We start from the raw sequence: 16,494 nt of genomic DNA, 5'->3' as shown, positions 1-16,494 counted from the left end.
CTACCTGAGGGACAGTCAAGCATTGTCACTGTAAAGCTTTCTGGACCTGTAGTGCAAAATATGCTCCCCAGAAGCCCAAGGCTGCCCTTGATTTTTCCCAGTTCTTCTGTGGGGCTCTGTGAGTCCATGGAGTTTGGTGGAGCCTGGGAGGGAAAAGGAACATAGGTGAACCGACTGAAAAATAATCAGGTTTTGGTCAGACGCCTGCTGGACTGCTTTCAACAGACTCATCATATTCACAACTTCTCTACAGAACACTTAGTTTCCATGAGCGAGCCTTTTCTCTTGGAAGGCATCCAAAATGTTTGCTCTAACACTGTTCATGCTTATCTTGAAGCAAACTGTCGGATCTGTGTTCCACAATGGCTGAGTTAATCCATTCAGAAACACTAATGCCAATGAATATATATCCACTGAACAGCAGAGCTATGATCTGGAATTTGAACACTCATAACTCAAAGAAAATGTGAAACAGGTTTTTGATTTGATCCACTGTGGCTGTAAGAACTGAGTATGAAATACTGCTCCCATCTCTGATCCAAACCATTCAAAATCCAGTGGTTGCTCCTAAAATTTGATGTGAACTCTTAGTAAAATTTTGTCAGCAGTAAATAAGTTCAGATTTTTTGTGTGTGAGGTTGGGATATATAGCAATAAGTATTTATGTACTCTATGCAGTACATATCCTGAATCTCAGCTCTGACCTCAGACCCATTTTCTGAGAATGCTACTGATATTACAATCAGAAGAAAAACAGTTGTAATTGTTATCTAAATGATCACTGTTCCATCTGAAATGAAATGGCTGCAGAAATTTCTGTTTCCTGCCTTTTCTTGCCTCAATTCTTTGAGTGTTTCCATAGAAAAGTTTCATTGAAATTGGAGGGCATCAATAGATGATGACAGGTTCATGCTGAAGTGTCCAGCCACATATCCAGAGTATTGCTGATGGGTTAGTATGGTGAGGGACAGGAGAAAGGGTAAAGTGAGAAGAGGGTTGGCTTTCCAGCTTGGGAGACCACCTTCTTCCTCTCTGTCTTTGGCACTCTTCAGTATTTCGCCTCATGCAACATCAAGTTGACAAGAAGGAGCAGAAATGTTTCTTTGTCTTGCAGTTTCCTGTCTTCTCTAACTCTGTTACTTACTTCTCATAAGATGAACATTGTTTTGGGATCCTAATCCTAAAACAGGATCCTAAGGCTCTGAAAGCATACTGTGTCTCCAGCTCTCCTTACTTACCTGACCTTACCTTTCTGAACATATACTTCTCTGTTTCCCATAAGGGTTCTTTTTGGGCAAACCTGGCCCTGTTGAGGGGGAAAACAAGACAAGACAAGAGAAAAGAAGAAGAAGAAGAAGAAGAAGAAAAAGAAGAAGAAGAAGAAGAAGAAGAAGAAGAAGAAGAAGAAGAAGAAGAAAAAGAAGAAGAAAAAGAAAAAGAAAAAAAAAGAAAAAGAAAAAGAAAAAGAAAAAGAAAAAGAAAAAGAAAAAAGAAAAAAGAAAAGAAAAAGAAAAGAAAAAGAAAAAGAAGAAGAAAAAGAAAAAGAAAAAGAAAAAGAAAAAGAAAAAGAAAAAGAAAAAGAAAAAGAAAAAGAAAAAAAGAAAAAGAAAAAGGAAAAGAAAAAAAGAAAGAAAGAAAGAAAGAAAGAAAGAAAGAAAGAAAGAAAGAAAGAAAAAGAAAGAAAGAAAGAAAGAAAGAAAGAAAGAAAGAAAGAAAGAAAGAAAGAAAGAAAGAAAGAAAAGAAAGAAAGAAAAGAAAGAAAGAAAGGGGAAAATTGCGTAATTTACTTTTCAATAAAACTGTTAAGTGTTCTCAACTCATTTTGTTACAAAATGACCAACTTGAATTAGAAACTGATGTTTTCTTTGTTTGGGAGGTGCATCTTAAACATGGGTGTCCTGAAATGAAATCAAATGGGAATTGTTGCATGTTCAGGGATGATATTTGTTCTGGCATTCTCTGTTGTCCACATATTCACATTAGGCTAATTTTTCCTATTTCTGCATTGCCATATACTTGGCAGGTACAGCAAAATAAACAGTAGCATAGTTAATCAATCCAATCTTGTTGGAAAGAGACTGAAAGGAGACCTTCGTTGTTGTGGAAACCTAGCAGTGACAGAAAACCCCACACCTCTCTTTGCCAAAAAGAACTGGTTGGAAATTGAGTGAATTGGGAAATAATAGCTATAAATATACTTATGAATTACTCACTTGATCTCACAAAGCATTTTTATTACCATCCAAAATTAAAAAGTGATAGAAGTTCAAGCACAAGCTTAAAATGAAGCATATTCTCTTTGGGAGGTATTAATAAAAGTCTGCTTTTTCACTGTTATGCCTGTTACACTGCCAGGGTTTATGCTCTAAACCAAAAGGACAGAGAGCTTTCTGTAAGGCAATAGGTTTATTTCACCTTTATCTACAGTAAAGATCATGGAGATAGAAGATGCCTGCCTTCTGCAGATGGAAATAATGGATCTGCTTCTTATCTGCCATTCCAAGTTCATGCAATTGAGGACTATAGATCATTCTCTTACAGCTTTTTCCTTCCACTCAGTGCTGCCAGAGAAGTGTGATAACTCATTGAGACCTATACTCAGAGAGCTATCAGATCAACCAAACACAGATCAGGTGATTCCAAATACTGGAAGGTAATGCAGGGTCTTACAGAATGTGTATCTCTGTGTCTGGGGGAAGTAAATATTTGTCTGAGTAGAAGTGATCTTGAAGCAGACCCTAACTTGTAACCATGGCTCAATCTTCCTTTCTCATGAGCCCACATCACTTGGATCCTGTTCAAGGACTTTCCAGTAGTGGGGAATTCTGTTAGTTTGCATTTCTATATTTCTTCTTCTCTAGGGTCCGCCTAAGAGACAAGAAAGTTCTCAGCATCTGACACAAGGGCATACAGTACTTCTATAGCATTAAAAACAACTTCACCCAAAGGAGATGTCATTCCCATATAGCAGACTGTACCAGGAAAAGGTTTTTCCTACTGCCCATGTCAGGTGTGCAGTCCCAGCCACACTTTTGTACCTCTGAGCCTCTGCCCCAGACTTGGCTGGGGAAGGGATGCTGCCAAGGAGCAGAGCTCCAGTTGCTTTCCCTTCTCCCTGATCCAGGTGGTGGGAAAAGATAAGATAGCAGCCAGGGCTCTAGGTCTTTTCATCTCCTCTCTTTCTTTTCCTCTCTTGCCAGGTGTTACAGAAAGAGAGGTGAGGGGGAAATGCCCTGGAGCTCAGCCCTGGTCAGCAGAGGAGGGAAGTGCTCTGAGTGGGATTTCCATTGCAGAAAACATGGTATTGGGTAGCTGAGGGGATGGGGAGGGGGCTGCCCCACAAGACCCAGGTAGGGGACAGGTACACAGCCAGGAGGAGTCCCCTCTCCATAACCCACTCCACACACATATCCCTCATGGTTGCACTGAAAAGAAATTTAAAGTGCTCCTCTGGACAACCCAGAGACTGTTCTGTTCAGTTCAGCCTTGTGAAGGTGACATTGTTCCAGCTCACCACAGCTTCAGGCAGAAAAGGTTTGCCTTGTCCCTTTAAAATTGAAGTCTAATGTGGCCATGATTTAAGGTGCAGGAAACAGTATCTCCTTACAACATCTCATGCAGAAGAACACATTTTTAGTAATCAGAATGAATGTATCATTTTTAGGCTCCACTCTAATCCCACATCACTGATAGAAACTATCTTTCATGAATGTCTCCTGCATTTTATCTTTGGACATGGCCAGTGGTTTGTCTGGCTATGGTGAGAGCACACACACACGTGTTGATGAGCATGACCCTACTTAGTCCAAAGCCAAATCCATGGAGCACAGATACTACGCTATCGCCTTCACTCTTCCCAAGCACTGTGACCAACTGGCAGCAAACCTGGATACAATGCTACCAGAGCCACCTCAGAGATTCCCAGACCCACAGGTTTGCCCATGGTTCCAGAAACCTACTTAGGCTTAGGGGGCTGCACTCCTTGGTTTGGAGGGCACTGCTTCCTCCACCAGCTGTTTCAAGGTGCCAGTGACATTGATTTAGTGCCCCTTTGTGTCGTTCTCCCAGCACTGAGAATCTGACACCACCAATATTTCTTAAATGGCACAACGCAATGTATTAAGAGACAAGAGGAAATTTGAGTGTCTGTGTTGCAGTTTGATAAATAGCTATCTTATTAATACAAGAACTTGTCAACACATTACAGATTCCATCAGTGTTTGGATCTGGGGCAGAGGAGCAGGAGAGGGATATGTGTTGGACTGAAAATATAAACCCTTAGACATGAAGAGTGGGAGGATGTGGGACTATGTGACATCTTGGTCAGTCTTGACAAGAAACCTTTCCCATTTCTGTACTTTTACTGTATTTGAAATCCAGTGAGAACCTAATTAAAATTAATGGAGAAATAAAATTTGAGGGGAAAGCAAGGCAATGTAAAAATAGAAATGCTAGCATAAGAAAATATTAGGTCTCCATGAACTCTCTTAAAATGCATTTTTTTCAAATTAACATATCAAAATACTGCTCTGGGACTTCCAGAAGTCTTCAGAGTGTAATATATTTAAAAGACCATGACAATGTTACAAAATAATGAATTTTATTTGACTTTTACCTCTCTACAGAGTTGGAACCAGTAGCCAATACATAATCAGCTTTCCCATTCATCTCTTTAACCCAACAGTCCCTGAAACAAGAAACCTTCCGGCCCATGTTCAGAGGACGTGATGATGGAGCAGAGGTCCTAAGTGCTTTGGTACCCACAAAAAATCACTTTCCACAGCTGTCCCACTTGGTGTGTTCATGCAGTTTAGTGCAGAGTGGGCAGCAGGAGCTGAAAGGATTTTTTCCATGTGGGATGCATCACATTCTGTAGCAAATGTGCTTAAAACCTGATTGTGCAATATGGCTCTAGTTGTCTTTAATTCCACCCTGAGTCATTACACCATTAAGGAGGGGGAAAAGAAAAAAAAAGCAAAAAAAAAAAGCAAGCTGAGCAGTTTTTAAAAAATAAGGTTTCAGACTCTGCTATACACTCATCATAAATACATCATTATGCAATGGAGTCACTATTGGACAAGGTAAATTGGAGTGCATTAACCATGTTTTTCTATGGCTTAGCTTGTGCCTTTTTTCTTTTCCAATATTTGTTTAGAAGATAATTGCAACCACTTGACACATTTGTACCCTTGAGTTATTGATACAGGTTTTTAAGCCATAGGAACATAGTTGAGATCAGCAAATATTTAGTGAGATTCCTGTCAGAGAGGATTTTAAGCAAAAAGCTCATAGAGACTTTGTTGCTTTATATAGGTCTAAAATCTTTACAAAAATAGGTGTTTAATTAATGAAATCTGTACAACCCGTGGACAAGTGAGCAATTAACTGTCATTAAATTACCCCTACTAGAGACATGGGGAAAAAAAGTCCTGCAAGAGTGTGTTGAGGACACCAAGAGCATGAAAGAAGCTAATAGTTCCTATTCCAATACACCTCATGAGTCTAACTTAACAACTAGTGAAAGTCCTGTTCATTTGCTCTGGAGTCATCTCGGGTGCCTGGTGCCATCATGCTCTCCTCTATGTTGGAGGTGCAACCCAGACCATGGGTAGATGCCTTAGGCACACCACTACCCTTGCTAGGACACTGGTGCTCCCCAAATTCCACCACAGATAGATTTTTTTTCTCTTCATGATAGGCTGGGGACACAATTGTGAAGATTTCAGTGGAAGGCTTGTGCTTCCTGGCCATAAACTTCAGCTATTGGTTGCAATAAAGACAAAAAATAATCTTATTTTACATGATTCAATGAAGATTGACACTAGATCAAATTATTTGCTGGAAGCTTGTGAATTCATGTAACTAGCCATGTTTTGAAGATAACTGAAATGCACCTGTAAACTACTTAGAAACACTTCTGCATTCACACAAAGAAGTCTGAAAAGCTCCAAGTTAATAGCTCTATTTATGAACTTTGATTCCAAGTGACAAACTATTTCAATCTTTTAAGTCACTGCGGCATAGACAGATAGTGGAATGGGTGATTTATTTACTTCTTAATCCAGAGAGGTTTCAGAGATCATCCAAGATATTAGTTACAGTTTTTGGAGATGAATCATGGGCAGATACAAAGACAGATAGCCATGCCATGCCTGGTGCCAGCGAAAAATCCCTCTTGGTCCCAACCAGCCCGACTCAGACTTAAACCTGAAGTGTGCCTTTAATTTAATTTAAGGAAGTTCTGTGGTTGCTTTGGGCCAGACTGTCAGTCTCTGTCAGACTGGGGCTCTGGGACATGCTCTTCAGTAGGTGCAGGATCTGGTGCCATCAAACCAGGATGCCATTAGAACAGAGAGTGGGTGCCTTTTGTCTGAAGATAAAATTCATATAGAGTACAAGGTTTGTTTACCATGCATGCTATAAATGCATGGGCCTTTGAGTGTGAAAGAATTTTAGCCTAAAAACTGGCTTAAAGCAGCTGGGCAGTTTGAAAGACAGTTTAGAACTAAGTGCATATTATCCATTTTTGATTGTTGTTAGCCTGGTGAAGCTGATACAAGACAAAAGAGCCTTCCAGTGCTAACTATTTCCAGAATCCCAGGAAAACTAATTTTGTTTCTGTACATGCATTATTCCTAACATGGTTTGCTCTGCAGCCCACAAGTCTTGCTGGCACTTTGAAACATTATTTGGATGAGAAGTGCCAGACCTGGCAATGTGGTGATATAATACACTAATAAGCAAATTCCGAACAATGTTCAATAGGAAACACTTTTTATTTTATGAAGAATTCTTACTTAATGTATTTTTTCTTAAAAGCAGTGACACTATGTCACCCATAATAAATCATTCTTGTGCTCATTAATGTCTTTTTTATCCATTTCTGTTTCTGAATTATGGAAACAAGTTTTGGAGTTCGTGGGAGACAGATGAATGCTCCAGCATTTTGCTGTGAATCCAGAGTATTTTGTTAAACTCCTTGCACTATTTCCAAAAATGTAAGAAACAGTTTCATGGCAATGGACTACAAGGGGCTGTCTTTTTCTATAAAATTCTAAACACATACACACACACATTTTCCTTCCTGATTTTCTCTGCATGTGTCAAAGTTAGGCAGGAATTCTATAGCACTTAGTACTTGCTGATGTAGAAATGACTGCCAAATGAATGGTTTATACTGGAATATCTCATTATTTATATAAGTATGCTACAGTATGGACATTTAATTTAGTTCTCATTCCAAACCCATGACAAGTCACTTTGACACCTTTAAGAAATGTTTCACATATGGTAAGATAGAGCACTCAAAACTGTAAAAGGCAAAAAAATAGATTACTCAAATTAAAACAGAGGTTTTTAAACAATCAAAGGAAATACTTCAAGATTGTAATAACACATCTCAGCCATTTACTGTTTAATAATTTTAATGATGAATTAACTTTTCTGGGGAACAGGGATGGTACAGTAGTTCTGGGGGCTGGCTCTTTTCACTTCCAAAAGATGTAGGGCAAAATTTCACAGGCACTAATGGAAATGTCTTTTTGAATATGAACTTTCACAAGCTTTCATGGAAGGTTCTGATTTGTTGTGGTGCTGCTGTAGATCTGAGTATGAGAGAATTCAGGCACCAAGCCCAGGTACTGAGACAGCCAGGCAGGGATTTGAAACTGCACCTGCACTCACTGTGCTTGCCTGTTACCATCTCATAGCCTTTCACTTTACAAATAAAACAGTCATGTTTATCCCCCACTCTGTGAAAAATACCATTTTAGCTGAAACACATTTCTACCATAAAACTAAATCAGACTACTTGTGTAATGGAGCTGGATGGAAAGTAGCACCAAAGCTTGATTTACTGTGCAAGCTAAGTGGGGAAGGGTTTGGCTTCAAAGCTGACAATTTATACAGGGCACTTTCTCTATGAAGTGTGAGTTTGAGCCATGAAGTCTGGCTTTGGAATGGCAACTGTCTGGGTACTGCCCAGATTAGGAAACTCCTCCTCAGCAAGGGGAGCAGCCCATTTGCCAGGATCCCTCACAGAAAGGAGCTCACATTAGTGCTCCAATATCCAACTGGCTGTGAGGGCTAATAGGCCAAGTATAAGACTAGTAACACTGGGTTTCTACCATGTGAAAGCCTTCTGTGAACCTTTTCAAGCCTGCTTACTTAGTTTCCAGATACCTGAGGTGTGGGGCTTGAAGGTGAGCATGGCCTCGGCAAGCAACCGAAGCACTTAATGACACATTGTACTCTTGGACCACAATATTGCACCAAAGTAGGAATGTTATGACATTTGGAGGGCAGAAAGCAGGCAAGCACACATGGGGAATGGCCTCAGCTACAGACAGATGGTTCTCCCAAGGCACCCCACCTTAGGGGTTCCTTGCAACATCAGGCAAATGCCTTTGAGCATCTGCCACTGAGATGAAAATGAATAGAGGTGTCTGAGTTCTTGCCTGGGCCAGCAATGGCCTGCTCTGGCTGTGCAGGATGGGAGTGGGCTCCAGGGTCCACTGGGTTCTGTACATACATACAGATCACATATACAGAGAGAAATAGATGGGTAGCATATAGGTATCAATCAGAAAACAGAAGTATTTTCTATCTAGAAATACTTAGTGTATGATAAATAAGACAGCAAGAAATTACTACTGAGACAAAGACTTAAAAAAACATGAAACACAAAGTGTTTAGTGTGTCTTTTGTTTATATTTTTATAAAATAAATCTTTGACAACTCTTTTGAAGAGCAAGCGTTTGTAGCCAACCTGAATGAAAACATTACCCAGTGTTACCAAAACAAAGATAAAATACTCTCAGCTGTAACTTCTGAAGCTTTTTCCAATCCATTTAATTCTTTTTTCTGCTCATCTGGATCTCCCCTAACTCATGTGTGCTCACTCTCCAGCCCCATCCTCACCCCTCCATTACCACCACGAGCTGCTCCCTTGACCCCAAGTGCAAGAATCAAGATTTTCTTCCAAGAGCATCTAAGAGGGAGGAGGGGAAAGAAAATGTCTGAATAGTTTTCCTACGGATTTTCGTATTTTCCTCTTGGGAATATATTCTGTGTCCCTGAGAGGGGTGGATGCCCCCCCTTGCTGTCCCAAGCCCTTCCCTTTCGAGAAGCAGCCACCACCCTGGCCTTCTGGGAAGGCTACTGCAGCACACCATGAAACTTTGCAGCCATGAGACCTACTGGAGTACAAGGGAGTATCTCCAGGAAGGCCTGCGGGATCAGCTATAGATATTTTAAGGTAATCTAGAATCTGTAATAAGGGAAGTCGTATTTTTTCCAAGGAGGCTCATGTGTATCCCAAGCCAGTTAGTTTCTTATAAGGCTGATACTCTAATGGAGTACAAGAATGCTCCTGCTAAATGGAAAATGAAAAGGGACTACCCCACCTTTAATGAAACAAAACACAAGTGAGTCAGTCTTTAAATCTTTCACCAGATAATTTCTCTCTCATAATGTGCTCTTTCTATCCACTAATTTGACAGTGTGTTCTTTTAAATGTAGGTATTTGATCAATGTCCCTGGGTAAGTTCATCTGGCTGACGAAACAAACCAGAAATATCTAACGACAACATCTGGCACAGGTACAAACACAATCAGTATCTCAAATTTATCTTGAGATTGCATGCAAAGTACTCTGAAACCAACACACTACAGCTCTTCTATTTTTTGATGCTGAAAGATTTTTAAAAAGTGTAATCCACATGAAGCTTCTGCATTTCACCAGCCAAGGCTGACTGTAAAGTGTGTACTTTTAGAGGGTAACAGCACTATTCATTGTTACTGCTAACTGTGCAACTGTGTAGGGATTGGGTTTTTTTACTCTTCCTTATGGAATTCCTGTAAGTGCTTTGCCAAATCCTATGTAATGTTTAATTCATAGAGCTTTCCTTTTCTCCTGTTTCTGAAGCGAAGTCATTAAGCTAAAACTTGAAATGGAAACTCATGCATCCACCTAGAAGGCTGAAGAAGAAACCACAAAACAGACCTGAGCAAAGTTAGAACTGTGCATTTGAGGAATGCTGGGGTTATTTTGAATGTTTCCAAATCAGGCATAATATTTCTAGTATTTACAGCTGGATCTCTGTGCTGTTTTTAGAGAGCACCTAGTGGTTAATGATATGTGTTTTAAGTATTTAGTCAATCACAAACAATAAAATATCTTTGAAATTTGTTCCCGTTGGTTCTACCAAATGGATAAAACCAGCAGTGATTTCTATGCCTGGAAGAGTCCTACTGGGTAAGGTTATGAACTACCTTCTTGCAAGAAGCACTTTCAGAATACAGAATGTGTGACAATTATTTATACCTGGTTACTCTATTTTCAACATGAAGACTGCTAGTAGTTACTCAGGTAGGCTGGATAATCTCTAACCCCAGCTATCCAACAAGCCACATCATCTACCTCTTGTCCATCTGCCACAGTCCCTTCTTCTACTGCCCAGCTAAGAGGAAAAAAGCCTGGTGGATTTCTACATCTGACACTAGATTCAGTCAAGAGTGAAGGAGAGGTAAGCACATTCATAGGTTTCTTTTTAGGTTCACATCAGCAGAGGCTCTGATGTTATTAGGGAGTGTTTAACTCACACTGAACAGTGTTTTTTCTTGCTCTAGTGCATCAGAGAGAACAAGATCACAGTCCTGTGTAAATGCGCTAGGGAATGTAGAAACACTGAATTAGACACGTGTTCCACTTTCTTTGTGCCTGAATCACCCTTGTCAAGAGCTTCTTAGGAGACATAATAGTGCAATCTGTCATTCACAGAAAGGAACACATGGAGTGCAAAATGCCGTTACTGGAATTTATCAAGAGCAGCTTCCATAACCTGCTACATTGTAAAAATGTTCACATTTTAGCATGCCAACAGAGCTTCAGCATTGATGCCTCCAACAAATAGGAAGCACATGGCGTATTAAGCTTGTTTCCTCTCAAATCCACAGTTCAGTTTTAGAGGATACACATGAAGAGAAAACCCAGTCATCAACTGCCCAGGTTAAAGAGGCAAGGCCTTTTCTTGTGTGACTGAAGTGGGGAGTCACATACAGCAAATGGACTTGGCAACTTTCCCTTTTTGTTTCTGGGCTTGAACAGCCATCAGAAGATACCCAGAAAGTACTGAGATTAGTGACCATCTGCCCATGAAAAGTGCACAGTGCCAGAGTGAGGCCAGAAATGGGAACTTTCATGGGCAAGATCATTCAGCCTTTCTCAAAAAAGACACCACTTCAGGTAATCAAGGTCCCTGGATCAGAGACGGATGAGAAGAGCACTAACAGCATGCTGAATAGTCACATCATTAGAATGAAGTAAACCTGCCTTGAACTGCAGAGTTTAGACTGGATTTAAAATCCTGCAGCTTTGCTTTGTTTTGACCCTAATATATCAATTCAGACTAAACTATATTTTTACATGTCCAAAAGGGTGAATCTTCTTAATATGAAATTAATATCTGAGTCCATTTCTACAAGGAGCTCAAAACACAGACACGAAGGAATGGAGAAAACCAGTTCCCACTGGCTGTCATGGGGTTTGCTGGTGGCTCTCCCATTTGTTGGGGCATATTAGTTCTACAGGCAGAAAAGGAACTCATCTTTCTGTTGGAGGTAAGCATGAATGCTTAGTACTTTGCATTTAGGAAGAGATAAATAGCCCTGTATATGCCATAAATTTTAACTCATTATCTTTCCTAAACTGACTCTAGATTAATGTGATGCATGGCAGTAGAGAGCACTAAGAGAAGTGCAAAAAACTCTTACGTTACATATCCATGTTTCAAATGTATATTGCAACATGTATTGTTTCCTGCTGATTTTTCTTCTTCTTCACTGGCCTTCTAACTCAAGCTGGTCTGTCAGTGAAGATATTACAGAAAAATCTATTCAGTACTGACCCACTTTTTCACCAATTTTTTCAACAAACCAGGTGGCAATGAAAGAATTTAACTTACACATCAATAAAGAGCATATTCTGTTTGCTGGCTTCAAATGGTCAGTAGCTCCACCACAACAGTGTGTGCTTGCCAACTCTCCTGCATGTTTCATCATTTGTGAAAGAAATAGATCTGATGTGGCAATATTCAAAACTCTTTGTTTCAGCAAACTTCCCACTGATTTAATGAGAAGATGCAGGCAAGGTTCAGGCCACGTTTATAAAAATATTATATCTGGGTACACATGTGTGTGTGCATGTGTGCATACATTATATATGTACATGTGCAACACATACAGGCACACAGAGAGAAATCTTTCCTTTATTTTCCTGGCTAATTAGTTATTGTCTAAAATGGAAGCTTGTAAGGCATGAAGGCTTGCACTTCAGCAAGAATTTACCCTGGGTTTCTGTTCTGAGGATTATCTGATTCTGACCCCCTGTGGCTCTCTGAATTTAAAATACCCCTTCTAATTTACTGAGGATATAAGGTGTATCAAGCTGAACAAGACACAGGTCTTCTCAGATATGGGTATTTTCTCTCTATTTGCACTCTTTCCCCCTTTTATTATGAATTTAAATTGTCACTCTAAATGGTCAAATCAAGTACTGTTGGATTTTAGCATAGCAAATACTGGAAAGCCTTTCTCAAAATGTTCTACCCAATATGCAAATTACTATTAATAATTATTGCTAAATAGGGTGGGTTTATTGTAGAGTTTATCATTAAAAGATAGGATTACTCAAGTTCTGACTTCTAATGGGAGTTTGGAGGGCAAGGGTTGACCCTTGGAAGTAAGGTCATATGGTTCTTTTGGTTTGTTTATATTAAATGGGAAGGTTCTGCTGATTATTACAGAAATCTACTCTCTCCTTTTTGTATACTAATGGAAAGTTTTTAGAAGGAAATATTGAGAGTTCTGTACCTAAAACAGATTTCATAAAACTATACATTCTTGGCAGACTATTTAGACATATTTAACTTATGTGTGCTTAATCTGTATTTTTACAGGATTTCTCTATCCAACAGTTCTGCTAGCTGTACATTAATTCCATGCAGAAACACTCACATCTGGGTGTTAACATTTGTGCAAGATTTGATTAGTTGCATGTTTGCCTGTGAATTTTCAGATGTGGGCAAAGAAAATATTATTTCTTGGGCACTATATAAGGAAATAGTTTAAGTCTTCACATGACATCATATTATTCAGCATCAGATTATCAACCTGTATCACCACACTGTACACAGTAACTAGTTGTTCATTTAACGTGGCAGGAGCACGCTTGCTTCATCAAATTCTAAATATCATGATCATTTAAACTTTGCAGCTTCTATTGTACTTAGAAAAGTGCCCTTTATGCTCAAAATGGTCGAGCAAGATTCACATCATGGGTCTCCAGAGATCAAATAAGATTTCTCAGGAGAAAAATAAACACTTACGTTGTGCTTAATTGATGAAGGTTACATAATATCAACAATATCTCAACACCTTCAGAGTCGTGAAAGACTGGCACAAAGGAAATACATTCCAGGAACAAGATCTTGCACTTCTTAGCTGCTTTTAGTGTACTCTAAGAGACATAACCAGAGACATATAAGTTCATCTTCTTGTCCCCAAGGAAAAGAATCAATTTAAGAATCATAATTTTATAATAATTAATAATAATGTGAGTTCTCTTCCTAAAATTCTTGCCTGACACTGAAGAAAAAAGGTTTATGCATTGTTCAGAAGCAGTTCCTCCTTGTGACAATGCTAGTCCCATAATACTGCCAAGATCTCTGCCATCCTAGACTGTCTGCCATTCTGTGTGCCAGATGCCTGATTGGTAGATGCCTGAGAGAGGTTCATCAACACAAGTTCAAACTTTTACTTTCATAAACCTCCTTCTACTTTTTATCTCATGGCAAATCCTCTTTCCCCCGTACTCTTTCTACTGCTTCAGAATCCTGATCCAGAGCTCACAGACCTATTGAGACTCACTCCATCAACTTCCTGTGGTTAGGGTATTTTCCCCACTGCACAGCTAAGGTAGGGGACTAGCAGAAGTCTTTCCTAGTCTCTGGACACATGTTACAAGGTTAAATAGTTTGCATTATTAATGACAGTAAATACAAAGTATCTGATGGGATATGGGAATGAGGAGCGAGGTCCAAAGATGTTCTCAAAACTCTGTCAGAGATGCATCACTCATCAGCACAGAGCTTTTTGTCCTGCGCCACTAATGTCAAGCAAACTGTAAGCCCTCCAATTACCTGAAAGCAGTCAATGTGCTTTAGATTTATATTGCACACTTCTACCTTGGAGTTGGCCACAGCTTATTTATTCAACAGGGATTTTCAGAACCTTCTGGAGCTGGACAAAAAGAATAAAGCTATTGCCTTTGAAAACGAGTGTATAAAAATAAAAAGAGCTCCTGGCTCCTACTCCACTGTCTGTGGCCCCAGGCCACAGAGGATTTTGAGGGGACCACAGGCACTCTGTCTCCTTGAACTCCCTCTAGCTGAAACCTTGCCCTCTGATGTAACATCCTCATTCATTATGCAGCTGTGGAGAAAAGAGATGTCTTATCAACAAAATTTATACTGTCCTAACCCGCCAATGGTCTCTCACCTAGCTGAAGACTTCATCTTATTTAAGACCAGTGATCTCTGCAGTTACCCTGGGCTAGCCTCCAGCAATCCCTGGATCATTTGTGACATCTACACACCCTCCTCTGGGATGTTGCTGGGACCATGCTTGAACCTTTCAGTTTGCATTCTTTGTTCATTCTTTTTGCCTTGATCCTTCAGACTAAAGGCCCCACCTTTGTCCTCTGTATTCAAATGTCTCAAAGAACAGTTTGGCAGGTTAAGAAAACCATCTTCAGGCACATCCCTCTCCTTGGGGTACTCATACCACTCATTCACCTCTGCCAGCCACAAATCTGGCATCCAGTTTGGCACTGAGAACATTTCCTTCCCTTATGTGCATTAAACATGCTCATTACATTACAGCTTCCACATCATAATTCACATAACTCACACAATTACACTTCTTTACTACTTCTCTTCTTAAAAGCTGAAGCTCCCTTCATGATGACTGTAAGGCTCAGTTCTCAGACTTCAGTGCATGCCAAATGCTGCTGCTAATCTCCTTCCACTTAAAAATAAACAGGAACACATCACCTTCACTCACAACTGCATCTGCTATAGGGTGTTGATCAAAAAAAAAAAAAGGAGAAAAATTCTATTGTTCTTTAAAATTCTTCTTTAAAATTCTTCCTAGACTTTGTTCCGCCTATCTCATGTTCTGTTCATTTCTTCCACCACTTATATGATTGAAGTGAAAAAGAGTTCAAAATTAAGGTAATGTTTGCCAGGTTACGTCACTCTGATGTTGTTATCCTACTGTTTAAGAAAAGTTTTGGATTTAAATAAATTACAATCTGTTTTTCCACAAATTAAAATTAAACAAATTTTAATTAAAACAGCCAGACTACATAAATACACATAAATTCATGCATATGGGGGTGTGTGTATTTACACACTTTAAAGAGTAATTTCCTTATTGTTTTCTGCCCATAGCAGGCAGCAGATATAGAGAAATTGTAGTTGCAAAAGAATCCCACGTTTTGCAGCTCACTGCCACTCAGTGAAATCTTCAGCCCTATGTCTAGTATCAGCTTCTTCAGCAAGCTATGGTGAGAATGAAACAACTAAAAATTACTGCAGCAGTGACTAAACTCTGTTAGAAGAACGAAGAACTACTGAGTCTCAAGACGGTGCAAAGTGAAGTCCCATTTTGAAAAGGTGTTTGAACTATGTCTCTATGGCTAAATAAAATGGGCTGAGAACCCCTCTCTGTTCCTGAGGCTAAGTGGAATTTGTCACTAGGTCTTTGGGTCTTTTGGTGCCTCTGTAGTTAAAAAAAACCCCCACCTATTCCTTGTGGGGTTCTAGTTCTGGGTATCAGAGATAATATAAGGGAATGCATTGTAAATTGTTCAAGGGATATTTTCATAGGAGGATGCTAAAGGAGGGAGTGGACTGAGAGCATGGAAGGGTTCCTGGGACAGCAAAAGCTTCTGGAAGTGTGTTGGAGGACTAGAATAGTGCGGGACAGAGGGAGTCAAACCAGGTGCCATCCAGTGCAACCAAAGCTGTGCCTGGTGCATGGTAGCAGCGAAATGGTGTGCTTAGCTCATGCCCTCTCCTCGCACTATGTAGCATCAGTGTTTGCTGCCATCAGCATCTGCTTCCAGGGGAGATTTTGTGCCCTTATGCACCTCACCATGCACACATGACTTGGTTGGAGGAAATATGATGTGGGTATGGGACCCCAGCAGCAGTTTCTTAACCAGAATGGTATACAACCTCAGTCCTGCCTGCTGAACTTAACTGACTGAAACCAATTCCATTGGTTTCACTGGGTTGGCCTTTTCTGTATCTTAAATAAGCAACAAAGTCAATTTTAGTCTAGTAATAAAGTCCTTGTTCATAAGGAGAATAAAACTGATGAAAAAAGAAAGGAATGAAAAGGGATACCAGGTTTTTCTCTGGGAAGTAAAAG

At 39.8% G+C, this 16,494-nt stretch overlaps 1 long non-coding RNA gene across 3 annotated transcripts in view; it reads right to left on the bottom strand.

Annotated features, from left to right (window-relative positions):
• Nucleotides 1-16,494, bottom strand: part of LOC104685687 — a 28,996-nt gene that overhangs the window by 4,661 nt on the left and 7,841 nt on the right. For 2 of the 3 annotated variants that reach the window (XR_005604284.1, XR_005604285.1), the window contains exon 2: nucleotides 5-143. This is a non-coding gene — a long non-coding RNA (uncharacterized LOC104685687). Of the gene's footprint in view, nucleotides 1-4; nucleotides 144-1,238; nucleotides 1,308-16,494 lie in introns of those variants that run through there. The other variant, XR_751181.2, reaches the window with a different exon arrangement.

This window comes from Corvus cornix, chromosome 3, assembly GCF_000738735.6.
Source record: "Corvus cornix cornix isolate S_Up_H32 chromosome 3, ASM73873v5, whole genome shotgun sequence".
Classification (NCBI taxonomy): domain Eukaryota; kingdom Metazoa; phylum Chordata; class Aves; order Passeriformes; family Corvidae; genus Corvus; species Corvus cornix.
This window is presented reverse-complemented; position numbering and strand designations above follow the sequence as displayed.